Source organism: Rhinoderma darwinii, unplaced genomic scaffold (genome assembly GCF_050947455.1).
Source record: "Rhinoderma darwinii isolate aRhiDar2 unplaced genomic scaffold, aRhiDar2.hap1 Scaffold_461, whole genome shotgun sequence".
In the NCBI taxonomy this organism is placed as follows: Eukaryota; Metazoa; Chordata; class Amphibia; order Anura; family Rhinodermatidae; genus Rhinoderma; species Rhinoderma darwinii.
In genome coordinates this window covers 106,449-121,130 of record NW_027464005.1, presented here as the reverse complement: position 1 = coordinate 121,130, position 14,682 = coordinate 106,449, and the positions used below count along the sequence as shown (strand labels likewise).

Genomic DNA, 14,682 nt, shown 5'->3' with positions numbered 1-14,682 from the left:
GCGCGTTGCCCGAGCCTGCCCGATACTGCTGTTCAGCCCTTGCAGCGATTCAGCCTACTTCTAGGCAATTCCATGGGGCCCTGCAGGCTCACACACTCACAGCTACACGGGAGGTGAATAAAGGCCGGAGAGGAAGCCAGACAGGATTTGCTTCTTTTGCTTGCACCACAATGCAGTGCTGAAAGAGGAGGAATCTACATAAAAACGCCTTCCTGGCAACGCCCAAATGCCCTGCTGCCATGCAGATAAACACTGGCAGCGGCAGCAAGTGCATGCCCACAGCCACCCCTTGTTCCTTCACACCTTGTATCAGCTGTAATCCAGTCCAGTCCAGTGCTGCCTGCTGAGCAGCACTGACCAACACTGCCTGGGCCCAGGCTTTTATCTCTGAGGCCCCATTATGATGTCAGAAAGCTGGCTCTGGAATCCTGAGGGCTCCACTATGACACGTGCAAAGTTCCGTCTGAACTTTATATAAGACGGTGAGGCTCAGTCAGTCACTCAGTGTTGCCTGAGAGGGCAACACTGCAACAGCCGGCCGCCAGGCTGTCTTTTTTTTGCACAGCTAGTTGCCTCCAGGAGGCCACAAGAGGGAGACAAGGGACTGCAAAATGGAAAATAGGCATCCACCAACTTTACAGACAACTTCTCCTTGCTCCTACAACCTCCATCCTTGCACAGTTTGTTATTCTTCTAGGTAACATAGTAACAAATCCAAATTGCTGCTCTCTTTGTAGGCAAGCAAGGCTTTGTTGCAACTGCAATTCTTACTTCTTCTTGAAATGTAGGGACGACAGTACATTCCATCACATCCATCTAGTGTACACAGGTAGGTCCATTGTGGCGGGCAGGTGAGCGGGCGGGCTGCTTTATTGGCTGTTTGCTGTTCCCCTACTCCACTCCACTATTTGACTGTTGTGCTGCATCAATCAATCAATCAATCAATCAATCAATCAATCAATCAATCAATCAATCAATCAATCAGTGGCTGGCTCAGGTGCAGCTCTTTAACTTACCTAAAAGGGAGGGCGGAGAGAAGACAAGGAAGGTGAATGAGGTGTTCCAATGTGAAATGCCGGAAACACAGAAACACAGACGACACACAACAAGAGGTGGCAATCTATTCATTAATTGCATTTAATCAATGAGCTCATTATCACTCATGCATTGTCCAACAGGTGTTGAAATAATGGGATTAAAAGGGGAGATCCCTTCAGAAAGACAGAAACAATAGCAAAGACAAAAAACACTTTTGGAATCTGCTTTTAGTCAACACATAAGGAAAGGGTGCACCGGTCCTGGAAATACTGCAATACCAGGTCAATGCGTGGAGTGGACAGAGCAAGCTCTATTTCCATCTCCCTGTTCTAAAAATCCATTTAATATATGGTCCCCAGATAGGGGACGTATCAGATATTAAACTGATAAGAACAGATACTACACTTGATCTTAGCCAAAAGGCCGAGAAGCGATAACCCGAACGGGCCGCGCGTTGCCCGAGCCTGCCCGATACTGCTGTTCAGCCCTTGCAGCGATTCAGCCTACTTCTAGGCAATTCCATGGGGCCCTGCAGGCTCACACACTCACAGCTACACGGGAGGTGAATAAAGGCCGGAGAGGAAGCCAGACAGGATTTGCTTCTTTTGCTTGCACCACAATGCAGTGCTGAAAGAGGAGGAATCTACATAAAAACGCCTTCCTGGCAACGCCCAAATGCCCTGCTGCCATGCAGATAAACACTGGCAGCGGCAGCAAGTGCATGCCCACAGCCACCCCTTGTTCCTTCACACCTTGTATCAGCTGTAATCCAGTCCAGTCCAGTGCTGCCTGCTGAGCAGCACTGACCAACACTGCCTGGGCCCAGGCTTTTATCTCTGAGGCCCCATTATGATGTCAGAAAGCTGGCTCTGGAATCCTGAGGGCTCCACTATGACACGTGCAAAGTTCCGTCTGAACTTTATATAAGACGGTGAGGCTCAGTCAGTCACTCAGTGTTGCCTGAGAGGGCAACACTGCAACAGCCGGCCGCCAGGCTGTCTTTTTTTTGCACAGCTAGTTGCCTCCAGGAGGCCACAAGAGGGAGACAAGGGACTGCAAAATGGAAAATAGGCATCCACCAACTTTACAGACAACTTCTCCTTGCTCCTACAACCTCCATCCTTGCACAGTTTGTTATTCTTCTAGGTAACATAGTAACAAATCCAAATTGCTGCTCTCTTTGTAGGCAAGCAAGGCTTTGTTGCAACTGCAATTCTTACTTCTTCTTGAAATGTAGGGACGACAGTACATTCCATCACATCCATCTAGTGTACACAGGTAGGTCCATTGTGGCGGGCAGGCGAGCGGGCGGGCTGCTTTATTGGCTGTTTGCTGTTCCCCTACTCCACTCCACTATTTGACTGTTGTGCTGCATCAATCAATCAATCAATCAATCAATCAATCAATCAATCAATCAATCAATCAATCAGTGGCTGGCTCAGGTGCAGCTCTTTAACTTACCTAAAAGGGAGGGCGGAGAGAAGACAAGGAAGGTGAATGAGGTGTTCCAATGTGAAATGCCGGAAACACAGAAACACAGACGACACACAACAAGAGGTGGCAATCTATTCATTAATTGCATTTAATCAATGAGCTCATTATCACTCATGCATTGTCCAACAGGTGTTGAAATAATGGGATTAAAAGGGGAGATCCCTTCAGAAAGACAGAAACAATAGCAAAGACAAAAAACACTTTTGGAATCTGCTTTTAGTCAACACATAAGGAAAGGGTGCACCGTTCCTGGAAATACTGCAATACCAGGTCAATGCGTGGAGTGGACAGAGCAAGCTCTATTTCCATCTCCCTGTTCTAAAAATCCATTTAATATATGGTCCCCAGATAGGGGACGTATCAGATATTAAACTGATAAGAACAGATACTACACTTGATCTTAGCCAAAAGGCCGAGAAGCGATAACCCGAACGGGCCGCGCGTTGCCCGAGCCTGCCCGATACTGCTGTTCAGCCCTTGCAGCGATTCAGCCTACTTCTAGGCAATTCCATGGGGCCCTGCAGGCTCACACACTCACAGCTACACGGGAGGTGAATAAAGGCCGGAGAGGAAGCCAGACAGGATTTGCTTCTTTTGCTTGCACCACAATGCAGTGCTGAAAGAGGAGGAATCTACATAAAAACGCCTTCCTGGCAACGCCCAAATGCCCTGCTGCCATGCAGATAAACACTGGCAGCGGCAGCAAGTGCATGCCCACAGCCACCCCTTGTTCCTTCACACCTTGTATCAGCTGTAATCCAGTCCAGTCCAGTGCTGCCTGCTGAGCAGCACTGACCAACACTGCCTGGGCCCAGGCTTTTATCTCTGAGGCCCCATTATGATGTCAGAAAGCTGGCTCTGGAATCCTGAGGGCTCCACTATGACACGTGCAAAGTTCCGTCTGAACTTTATATAAGACGGTGAGGCTCAGTCAGTCACTCAGTGTTGCCTGAGAGGGCAACACTGCAACAGCCGGCCGCCAGGCTGTCTTTTTTTTGCACAGCTAGTTGCCTCCAGGAGGCCACAAGAGGGAGACAAGGGACTGCAAAATGGAAAATAGGCATCCACCAACTTTACAGACAACTTCTCCTTGCTCCTACAACCTCCATCCTTGCACAGTTTGTTATTCTTCTAGGTAACATAGTAACAAATCCAAATTGCTGCTCTCTTTGTAGGCAAGCAAGGCTTTGTTGCAACTGCAATTCTTACTTCTTCTTGAAATGTAGGGACGACAGTACATTCCATCACATCCATCTAGTGTACACAGGTAGGTCCATTGTGGCGGGCAGGTGAGCGGGCGGGCTGCTTTATTGGCTGTTTGCTGTTCCCCTACTCCACTCCACTATTTGACTGTTGTGCTGCATCAATCAATCAATCAATCAATCAATCAATCAATCAATCAATCAATCAATCAATCAGTGGCTGGCTCAGGTGCAGCTCTTTAACTTACCTAAAAGGGAGGGCGGAGAGAAGACAAGGAAGGTGAATGAGGTGTTCCAATGTGAAATGCCGGAAACACAGAAACACAGACGACACACAACAAGAGGTGGCAATCTATTCATTAATTGCATTTAATCAATGAGCTCATTATCACTCATGCATTGTCCAACAGGTGTTGAAATAATGGGATTAAAAGGGGAGATCCCTTCAGAAAGACAGAAACAATAGCAAAGACAAAAAACACTTTTGGAATCTGCTTTTAGTCAACACATAAGGAAAGGGTGCACCGGTCCTGGAAATACTGCAATACCAGGTCAATGCGTGGAGTGGACAGAGCAAGCTCTATTTCCATCTCCCTGTTCTAAAAATCCATTTAATATATGGTCCCCAGATAGGGGACGTATCAGATATTAAACTGATAAGAACAGATACTACACTTGATCTTAGCCAAAAGGCCGAGAAGCGATAACCCGAACGGGCCGCGCGTTGCCCGAGCCTGCCCGATACTGCTGTTCAGCCCTTGCAGCGATTCAGCCTACTTCTAGGCAATTCCATGGGGCCCTGCAGGCTCACACACTCACAGCTACACGGGAGGTGAATAAAGGCCGGAGAGGAAGCCAGACAGGATTTGCTTCTTTTGCTTGCACCACAATGCAGTGCTGAAAGAGGAGGAATCTACATAAAAACGCCTTCCTGGCAACGCCCAAATGCCCTGCTGCCATGCAGATAAACACTGGCAGCGGCAGCAAGTGCATGCCCACAGCCACCCCTTGTTCCTTCACACCTTGTATCAGCTGTAATCCAGTCCAGTCCAGTGCTGCCTGCTGAGCAGCACTGACCAACACTGCCTGGGCCCAGGCTTTTATCTCTGAGGCCCCATTATGATGTCAGAAAGCTGGCTCTGGAATCCTGAGGGCTCCACTATGACACGTGCAAAGTTCCGTCTGAACTTTATATAAGACGGTGAGGCTCAGTCAGTCACTCAGTGTTGCCTGAGAGGGCAACACTGCAACAGCCGGCCGCCAGGCTGTCTTTTTTTTGCACAGCTAGTTGCCTCCAGGAGGCCACAAGAGGGAGACAAGGGACTGCAAAATGGAAAATAGGCATCCACCAACTTTACAGACAACTTCTCCTTGCTCCTACAACCTCCATCCTTGCACAGTTTGTTATTCTTCTAGGTAACATAGTAACAAATCCAAATTGCTGCTCTCTTTGTAGGCAAGCAAGGCTTTGTTGCAACTGCAATTCTTACTTCTTCTTGAAATGTAGGGACGACAGTACATTCCATCACATCCATCTAGTGTACACAGGTAGGTCCATTGTGGCGGGCAGGCGAGCGGGCGGGCTGCTTTATTGGCTGTTTGCTGTTCCCCTACTCCACTCCACTATTTGACTGTTGTGCTGCATCAATCAATCAATCAATCAATCAATCAATCAATCAATCAATCAATCAATCAATCAATCAATCAATCAATCAATCAATCAATCAATCAGTGGCTGGCTCAGGTGCAGCTCTTTAACTTACCTAAAAGGGAGGGCGGAGAGAAGACAAGGAAGGTGAATGAGGTGTTCCAATGTGAAATGCCGGAAACACAGAAACACAGACGACACACAACAAGAGGTGGCAATCTATTCATTAATTGCATTTAATCAATGAGCTCATTATCACTCATGCATTGTCCAACAGGTGTTGAAATAATGGGATTAAAAGGGGAGATCCCTTCAGAAAGACAGAAACAATAGCAAAGACAAAAAACACTTTTGGAATCTGCTTTTAGTCAACACATAAGGAAAGGGTGCACCGGTCCTGGAAATACTGCAATACCAGGTCAATGCGTGGAGTGGACAGAGCAAGCTCTATTTCCATCTCCCTGTTCTAAAAATCCATTTAATATATGGTCCCCAGATAGGGGACGTATCAGATATTAAACTGATAAGAACAGATACTACACTTGATCTTAGCCAAAAGGCCGAGAAGCGATAACCCGAACGGGCCGCGCGTTGCCCGAGCCTGCCCGATACTGCTGTTCAGCCCTTGCAGCGATTCAGCCTACTTCTAGGCAATTCCATGGGGCCCTGCAGGCTCACACACTCACAGCTACACGGGAGGTGAATAAAGGCCGGAGAGGAAGCCAGACAGGATTTGCTTCTTTTGCTTGCACCACAATGCAGTGCTGAAAGAGGAGGAATCTACATAAAAACGCCTTCCTGGCAACGCCCAAATGCCCTGCTGCCATGCAGATAAACACTGGCAGCGGCAGCAAGTGCATGCCCACAGCCACCCCTTGTTCCTTCACACCTTGTATCAGCTGTAATCCAGTCCAGTCCAGTGCTGCCTGCTGAGCAGCACTGACCAACACTGCCTGGGCCCAGGCTTTTATCTCTGAGGCCCCATTATGATGTCAGAAAGCTGGCTCTGGAATCCTGAGGGCTCCACTATGACACGTGCAAAGTTCCGTCTGAACTTTATATAAGACGGTGAGGCTCAGTCAGTCACTCAGTGTTGCCTGAGAGGGCAACACTGCAACAGCCGGCCGCCAGGCTGTCTTTTTTTTGCACAGCTAGTTGCCTCCAGGAGGCCACAAGAGGGAGACAAGGGACTGCAAAATGGAAAATAGGCATCCACCAACTTTACAGACAACTTCTCCTTGCTCCTACAACCTCCATCCTTGCACAGTTTGTTATTCTTCTAGGTAACATAGTAACAAATCCAAATTGCTGCTCTCTTTGTAGGCAAGCAAGGCTTTGTTGCAACTGCAATTCTTACTTCTTCTTGAAATGTAGGGACGACAGTACATTCCATCACATCCATCTAGTGTACACAGGTAGGTCCATTGTGGCGGGCAGGCGAGCGGGCGGGCTGCTTTATTGGCTGTTTGCTGTTCCCCTACTCCACTCCACTATTTGACTGTTGTGCTGCATCAATCAATCAATCAATCAATCAATCAATCAATCAATCAATCAATCAATCAATCAATCAGTGGCTGGCTCAGGTGCAGCTCTTTAACTTACCTAAAAGGGAGGGCGGAGAGAAGACAAGGAAGGTGAATGAGGTGTTCCAATGTGAAATGCCGGAAACACAGAAACACAGACGACACACAACAAGAGGTGGCAATCTATTCATTAATTGCATTTAATCAATGAGCTCATTATCACTCATGCATTGTCCAACAGGTGTTGAAATAATGGGATTAAAAGGGGAGATCCCTTCAGAAAGACAGAAACAATAGCAAAGACAAAAAACACTTTTGGAATCTGCTTTTAGTCAACACATAAGGAAAGGGTGCACCGGTCCTGGAAATACTGCAATACCAGGTCAATGCGTGGAGTGGACAGAGCAAGCTCTATTTCCATCTCCCTGTTCTAAAAATCCATTTAATATATGGTCCCCAGATAGGGGACGTATCAGATATTAAACTGATAAGAACAGATACTACACTTGATCTTAGCCAAAAGGCCGAGAAGCGATAACCCGAACGGGCCGCGCGTTGCCCGAGCCTGCCCGATACTGCTGTTCAGCCCTTGCAGCGATTCAGCCTACTTCTAGGCAATTCCATGGGGCCCTGCAGGCTCACACACTCACAGCTACACGGGAGGTGAATAAAGGCCGGAGAGGAAGCCAGACAGGATTTGCTTCTTTTGCTTGCACCACAATGCAGTGCTGAAAGAGGAGGAATCTACATAAAAACGCCTTCCTGGCAACGCCCAAATGCCCTGCTGCCATGCAGATAAACACTGGCAGCGGCAGCAAGTGCATGCCCACAGCCACCCCTTGTTCCTTCACACCTTGTATCAGCTGTAATCCAGTCCAGTCCAGTGCTGCCTGCTGAGCAGCACTGACCAACACTGCCTGGGCCCAGGCTTTTATCTCTGAGGCCCCATTATGATGTCAGAAAGCTGGCTCTGGAATCCTGAGGGCTCCACTATGACACGTGCAAAGTTCCGTCTGAACTTTATATAAGACGGTGAGGCTCAGTCAGTCACTCAGTGTTGCCTGAGAGGGCAACACTGCAACAGCCGGCCGCCAGGCTGTCTTTTTTTTGCACAGCTAGTTGCCTCCAGGAGGCCACAAGAGGGAGACAAGGGACTGCAAAATGGAAAATAGGCATCCACCAACTTTACAGACAACTTCTCCTTGCTCCTACAACCTCCATCCTTGCACAGTTTGTTATTCTTCTAGGTAACATAGTAACAAATCCAAATTGCTGCTCTCTTTGTAGGCAAGCAAGGCTTTGTTGCAACTGCAATTCTTACTTCTTCTTGAAATGTAGGGACGACAGTACATTCCATCACATCCATCTAGTGTACACAGGTAGGTCCATTGTGGCGGGCAGGCGAGCGGGCGGGCTGCTTTATTGGCTGTTTGCTGTTCCCCTACTCCACTCCACTATTTGACTGTTGTGCTGCATCAATCAATCAATCAATCAATCAATCAATCAATCAATCAATCAATCAGTGGCTGGCTCAGGTGCAGCTCTTTAACTTACCTAAAAGGGAGGGCGGAGAGAAGACAAGGAAGGTGAATGAGGTGTTCCAATGTGAAATGCCGGAAACACAGAAACACAGACGACACACAACAAGAGGTGGCAATCTATTCATTAATTGCATTTAATCAATGAGCTCATTATCACTCATGCATTGTCCAACAGGTGTTGAAATAATGGGATTAAAAGGGGAGATCCCTTCAGAAAGACAGAAACAATAGCAAAGACAAAAAACACTTTTGGAATCTGCTTTTAGTCAACACATAAGGAAAGGGTGCACCGGTCCTGGAAATACTGCAATACCAGGTCAATGCGTGGAGTGGACAGAGCAAGCTCTATTTCCATCTCCCTGTTCTAAAAATCCATTTAATATATGGTCCCCAGATAGGGGACGTATCAGATATTAAACTGATAAGAACAGATACTACACTTGATCTTAGCCAAAAGGCCGAGAAGCGATAACCCGAATGGGCCGCGCGTTGCCCGAGCCTGCCCGATACTGCTGTTCAGCCCTTGCAGCGATTCAGCCTACTTCTAGGCAATTCCATGGGGCCCTGCAGGCTCACACACTCACAGCTACACGGGAGGTGAATAAAGGCCGGAGAGGAAGCCAGACAGGATTTGCTTCTTTTGCTTGCACCACAATGCAGTGCTGAAAGAGGAGGAATCTACATAAAAACGCCTTCCTGGCAACGCCCAAATGCCCTGCTGCCATGCAGATAAACACTGGCAGCGGCAGCAAGTGCATGCCCACAGCCACCCCTTGTTCCTTCACACCTTGTATCAGCTGTAATCCAGTCCAGTCCAGTGCTGCCTGCTGAGCAGCACTGACCAACACTGCCTGGGCCCAGGCTTTTATCTCTGAGGCCCCATTATGATGTCAGAAAGCTGGCTCTGGAATCCTGAGGGCTCCACTATGACACGTGCAAAGTTCCGTCTGAACTTTATATAAGACGGTGAGGCTCAGTCAGTCACTCAGTGTTGCCTGAGAGGGCAACACTGCAACAGCCGGCCGCCAGGCTGTCTTTTTTTTGCACAGCTAGTTGCCTCCAGGAGGCCACAAGAGGGAGACAAGGGACTGCAAAATGGAAAATAGGCATCCACCAACTTTACAGACAACTTCTCCTTGCTCCTACAACCTCCATCCTTGCACAGTTTGTTATTCTTCTAGGTAACATAGTAACAAATCCAAATTGCTGCTCTCTTTGTAGGCAAGCAAGGCTTTGTTGCAACTGCAATTCTTACTTCTTCTTGAAATGTAGGGACGACAGTACATTCCATCACATCCATCTAGTGTACACAGGTAGGTCCATTGTGGCGGGCAGGCGAGCGGGCGGGCTGCTTTATTGGCTGTTTGCTGTTCCCCTACTCCACTCCACTATTTGACTGTTGTGCTGCATCAATCAATCAATCAATCAATCAATCAATCAATCAATCAATCAATCAATCAATCAATCAATCAATCAATCAATCAGTGGCTGGCTCAGGTGCAGCTCTTTAACTTACCTAAAAGGGAGGGCGGAGAGAAGACAAGGAAGGTGAATGGGGTGTTCCAATGTGAAATGCCGGAAACACAGAAACACAGACGACACACAACAAGAGGTGGCAATCTATTCATTAATTGCATTTAATCAATGAGCTCATTATCACTCATGCATTGTCCAACAGGTGTTGAAATAATGGGATTAAAAGGGGAGATCCCTTCAGAAAGACAGAAACAATAGCAAAGACAAAAAACACTTTTGGAATCTGCTTTTAGTCAACACATAAGGAAAGGGTGCACCGGTCCTGGAAATACTGCAATACCAGGTCAATGCGTGGAGTGGACAGAGCAAGCTCTATTTCCATCTCCCTGTTCTAAAAATCCATTTAATATATGGTCCCCAGATAGGGGATGTATCAGATATTAAACTGATAAGAACAGATACTACACTTGATCTTAGCCAAAAGGCCGAGAAGCGATAACCCGAACGGGCCGCGCGTTGCCCGAGCCTGCCCGATACTGCTGTTCAGCCCTTGCAGGGATTCAGCCTACTTCTAGGCAATTCCATGGGGCCCTGCAGGCTCACACACTCACAGCTACACGGGAGGTGAATAAAGGCCGGAGAGGAAGCCAGACAGGATTTGCTTCTTTTGCTTGCACCACAATGCAGTGCTGAAAGAGGAGGAATCTACATAAAAACGCCTTCCTGGCAACGCCCAAATGCCCTGCTGCCATGCAGATAAACACTGGCAGCGGCAGCAAGTGCATGCCCACAGCCACCCCTTGTTCCTTCACACCTTGTATCAGCTGTAATCCAGTCCAGTCCAGTGCTGCCTGCTGAGCAGCACTGACCAACACTGCCTGGGCCCAGGCTTTTATCTCTGAGGCCCCATTATGATGTCAGAAAGCTGGCTCTGGAATCCTGAGGGCTCCACTATGACACGTGCAAAGTTCCGTCTGAACTTTATATAAGACGGTGAGGCTCAGTCAGTCACTCAGTGTTGCCTGAGAGGGCAACACTGCAACAGCCGGCCGCCAGGCTGTCTTTTTTTTGCACAGCTAGTTGCCTCCAGGAGGCCACAAGAGGGAGACAAGGGACTGCAAAATGGAAAATAGGCATCCACCAACTTTACAGACAACTTCTCCTTGCTCCTACAACCTCCATCCTTGCACAGTTTGTTATTCTTCTAGGTAACATAGTAACAAATCCAAATTGCTGCTCTCTTTGTAGGCAAGCAAGGCTTTGTTGCAACTGCAATTCTTACTTCTTCTTGAAATGTAGGGACGACAGTACATTCCATCACATCCATCTAGTGTACACAGGTAGGTCCATTGTGGCGGGCAGGCGAGCGGGCGGGCTGCTTTATTGGCTGTTTGCTGTTCCCCTACTCCACTCCACTATTTGACTGTTGTGCTGCATCAATCAATCAATCAATCAATCAATCAATCAATCAATCAATCAATCAATCAATCAATCAATCAGTGGCTGGCTCAGGTGCAGCTCTTTAACTTACCTAAAAGGGAGGGCGGAGAGAAGACAAGGAAGGTGAATGAGGTGTTCCAATGTGAAATGCCGGAAACACAGAAACACAGACGACACACAACAAGAGGTGGCAATCTATTCATTAATTGCATTTAATCAATGAGCTCATTATCACTCATGCATTGTCCAACAGGTGTTGAAATAATGGGATTAAAAGGGGAGATCCCTTCAGAAAGACAGAAACAATAGCAAAGACAAAAAACACTTTTGGAATCTGCTTTTAGTCAACACATAAGGAAAGGGTGCACCGGTCCTGGAAATACTGCAATACCAGGTCAATGCGTGGAGTGGACAGAGCAAGCTCTATTTCCATCTCCCTGTTCTAAAAATCCATTTAATATATGGTCCCCAGATAGGGGACGTATCAGATATTAAACTGATAAGAACAGATACTACACTTGATCTTAGCCAAAAGGCCGAGAAGCGATAACCCGAACGGGCCGCGCGTTGCCCGAGCCTGCCCGATACTGCTGTTCAGCCCTTGCAGCGATTCAGCCTACTTCTAGGCAATTCCATGGGGCCCTGCAGGCTCACACACTCACAGCTACACGGGAGGTGAATAAAGGCCGGAGAGGAAGCCAGACAGGATTTGCTTCTTTTGCTTGCACCACAATGCAGTGCTGAAAGAGGAGGAATCTACATAAAAACGCCTTCCTGGCAACGCCCAAATGCCCTGCTGCCATGCAGATAAACACTGGCAGCGGCAGCAAGTGCATGCCCACAGCCACCCCTTGTTCCTTCACACCTTGTATCAGCTGTAATCCAGTCCAGTCCAGTGCTGCCTGCTGAGCAGCACTGACCAACACTGCCTGGGCCCAGGCTTTTATCTCTGAGGCCCCATTATGATGTCAGAAAGCTGGCTCTGGAATCCTGAGGGCTCCACTATGACACGTGCAAAGTTCCGTCTGAACTTTATATAAGACGGTGAGGCTCAGTCAGTCACTCAGTGTTGCCTGAGAGGGCAACACTGCAACAGCCGGCCGCCAGGCTGTCTTTTTTTTGCACAGCTAGTTGCCTCCAGGAGGCCACAAGAGGGAGACAAGGGACTGCAAAATGGAAAATAGGCATCCACCAACTTTACAGACAACTTCTCCTTGCTCCTACAACCTCCATCCTTGCACAGTTTGTTATTCTTCTAGGTAACATAGTAACAAATCCAAATTGCTGCTCTCTTTGTAGGCAAGCAAGGCTTTGTTGCAACTGCAATTCTTACTTCTTCTTGAAATGTAGGGACGACAGTACATTCCATCACATCCATCTAGTGTACACAGGTAGGTCCATTGTGGCGGGCAGGCGAGTGGGCGGGCTGCTTTATTGGCTGTTTGCTGTTCCCCTACTCCACTCCACTATTTGACTGTTGTGCTGCATCAATCAATCAATCAATCAATCAATCAATCAATCAATCAATCAATCAATCAATCAATCAATCAATCAGTGGCTGGCTCAGGTGCAGCTCTTTAACTTACCTAAAAGGGAGGGCGGAGAGAAGACAAGGAAGGTGAATGAGGTGTTCCAATGTGAAATGCCGGAAACACAGAAACACAGACGACACACAACAAGAGGTGGCAATCTATTCATTAATTGCATTTAATCAATGAGCTCATTATCACTCATGCATTGTCCAACAGGTGTTGAAATAATGGGATTAAAAGGGGAGATCCCTTCAGAAAGACAGAAACAATAGCAAAGACAAAAAACACTTTTGGAATCTGCTTTTAGTCAACACATAAGGAAAGGGTGCACCGGTCCTGGAAATACTGCAATACCAGGTCAATGCGTGGAGTGGACAGAGCAAGCTCTATTTCCATCTCCCTGTTCTAAAAATCCATTTAATATATGGTCCCCAGATAGGGGACGTATCAGATATTAAACTGATAAGAACAGATACTACACTTGATCTTAGCCAAAAGGCCGAGAAGCGATAACCCGAACGGGCCGCGCGTTGCCCGAGCCTGCCCGATACTGCTGTTCAGCCCTTGCAGCGATTCAGCCTACTTCTAGGCAATTCCATGGGGCCCTGCAGGCTCACACACTCACAGCTACACGGGAGGTGAATAAAGGCCGGAGAGGAAGCCAGACAGGATTTGCTTCTTTTGCTTGCACCACAATGCAGTGCTGAAAGAGGAGGAATCTACATAAAAACGCCTTCCTGGCAACGCCCAAATGCCCTGCTGCCATGCAGATAAACACTGGCAGCGGCAGCAAGTGCATGCCCACAGCCACCCCTTGTTCCTTCACACCTTGTATCAGCTGTAATCCAGTCCAGTCCAGTGCTGCCTGCTGAGCAGCACTGACCAACACTGCCTGGGCCCAGGCTTTTATCTCTGAGGCCCCATTATGATGTCAGAAAGCTGGCTCTGGAATCCTGAGGGCTCCACTATGACACGTGCAAAGTTCCGTCTGAACTTTATATAAGACGGTGAGGCTCAGTCAGTCACTCAGTGTTGCCTGAGAGGGCAACACTGCAACAGCCGGCCGCCAGGCTGTCTTTTTTTTGCACAGCTAGTTGCCTCCAGGAGGCCACAAGAGGGAGACAAGGGACTGCAAAATGGAAAATAGGCATCCACCAACTTTACAGACAACTTCTCCTTGCTCCTACAACCTCCATCCTTGCACAGTTTGTTATTCTTCTAGGTAACATAGTAACAAATCCAAATTGCTGCTCTCTTTGTAGGCAAGCAAGGCTTTGTTGCAACTGCAATTCTTACTTCTTCTTGAAATGTAGGGACGACAGTACATTCCATCACATCCATCTAGTGTACACAGGTAGGTCCATTGTGGCGGGCAGGCGAGTGGGCGGGCTGCTTTATTGGCTGTTTGCTGTTCCCCTACTCCACTCCACTATTTGACTGTTGTGCTGCATCAATCAATCAATCAATCAATCAATCAATCAATCAATCAATCAATCAATCAATCAATCAATCAATCAATCAGTGGCTGGCTCAGGTGCAGCTCTTTAACTTACCTAAAAGGGAGGGCGGAGAGAAGACAAGGAAGGTGAATGAGGTGTTCCAATGTGAAATGCCGGAAACACAGAAACACAGACGACACACAACAAGAGGTGGCAATCTATTCATTAATTGCATTTAATCAATGAGCTCATTATCACTCATGCATTGTCCAACAGGTGTTGAAATAATGGGATTAAAAGGGGAGATCCCTTCAGAAAGACAGAAACAATAGCAAAGACAAAAAACACT

General features: G+C 47.6%; 9 non-coding genes across 9 annotated transcripts; all 9 read right to left on the bottom strand.

Annotated features, from left to right (window-relative positions):
* Window positions 1–1,282: 1,282 nt before the first annotated feature.
* Window positions 1,283–1,473, bottom strand: LOC142718169 (U2 spliceosomal RNA). The gene has a single exon (XR_012872302.1). It is a non-coding gene; the product is annotated as a U2 spliceosomal RNA (small nuclear RNA).
* Window positions 1,474–2,765: 1,292 nt separating this feature from the next.
* Window positions 2,766–2,956, bottom strand: LOC142718136 (U2 spliceosomal RNA). Its single transcript, XR_012872270.1, has one exon. It is a non-coding gene; the product is annotated as a U2 spliceosomal RNA (small nuclear RNA).
* Window positions 2,957–4,248: 1,292 nt separating this feature from the next.
* On the bottom strand, window positions 4,249–4,439 carry LOC142718168 (U2 spliceosomal RNA). Its single transcript, XR_012872301.1, has one exon. It is a non-coding gene; the product is annotated as a U2 spliceosomal RNA (small nuclear RNA).
* Window positions 4,440–5,763: 1,324 nt separating this feature from the next.
* LOC142718166 (U2 spliceosomal RNA) lies at window positions 5,764–5,954 on the bottom strand. Its single transcript, XR_012872299.1, has one exon. It is a non-coding gene; the product is annotated as a U2 spliceosomal RNA (small nuclear RNA).
* Window positions 5,955–7,250: 1,296 nt separating this feature from the next.
* LOC142718164 (U2 spliceosomal RNA) lies at window positions 7,251–7,441 on the bottom strand. The gene has a single exon (XR_012872298.1). It is a non-coding gene; the product is annotated as a U2 spliceosomal RNA (small nuclear RNA).
* Window positions 7,442–8,725: 1,284 nt separating this feature from the next.
* Window positions 8,726–8,916, bottom strand: LOC142718163 (U2 spliceosomal RNA). Its single transcript, XR_012872297.1, has one exon. It is a non-coding gene; the product is annotated as a U2 spliceosomal RNA (small nuclear RNA).
* Window positions 8,917–10,228: 1,312 nt separating this feature from the next.
* On the bottom strand, window positions 10,229–10,419 carry LOC142718257 (U2 spliceosomal RNA). The gene has a single exon (XR_012872389.1). It is a non-coding gene; the product is annotated as a U2 spliceosomal RNA (small nuclear RNA).
* Window positions 10,420–11,719: 1,300 nt separating this feature from the next.
* LOC142718162 (U2 spliceosomal RNA) lies at window positions 11,720–11,910 on the bottom strand. Its single transcript, XR_012872296.1, has one exon. It is a non-coding gene; the product is annotated as a U2 spliceosomal RNA (small nuclear RNA).
* A 1,304-nt stretch (window positions 11,911–13,214) lies between these two features.
* LOC142718161 (U2 spliceosomal RNA) lies at window positions 13,215–13,405 on the bottom strand. Its single transcript, XR_012872295.1, has one exon. It is a non-coding gene; the product is annotated as a U2 spliceosomal RNA (small nuclear RNA).
* Between the last annotated feature and the right edge of the window lie 1,277 nt (window positions 13,406–14,682).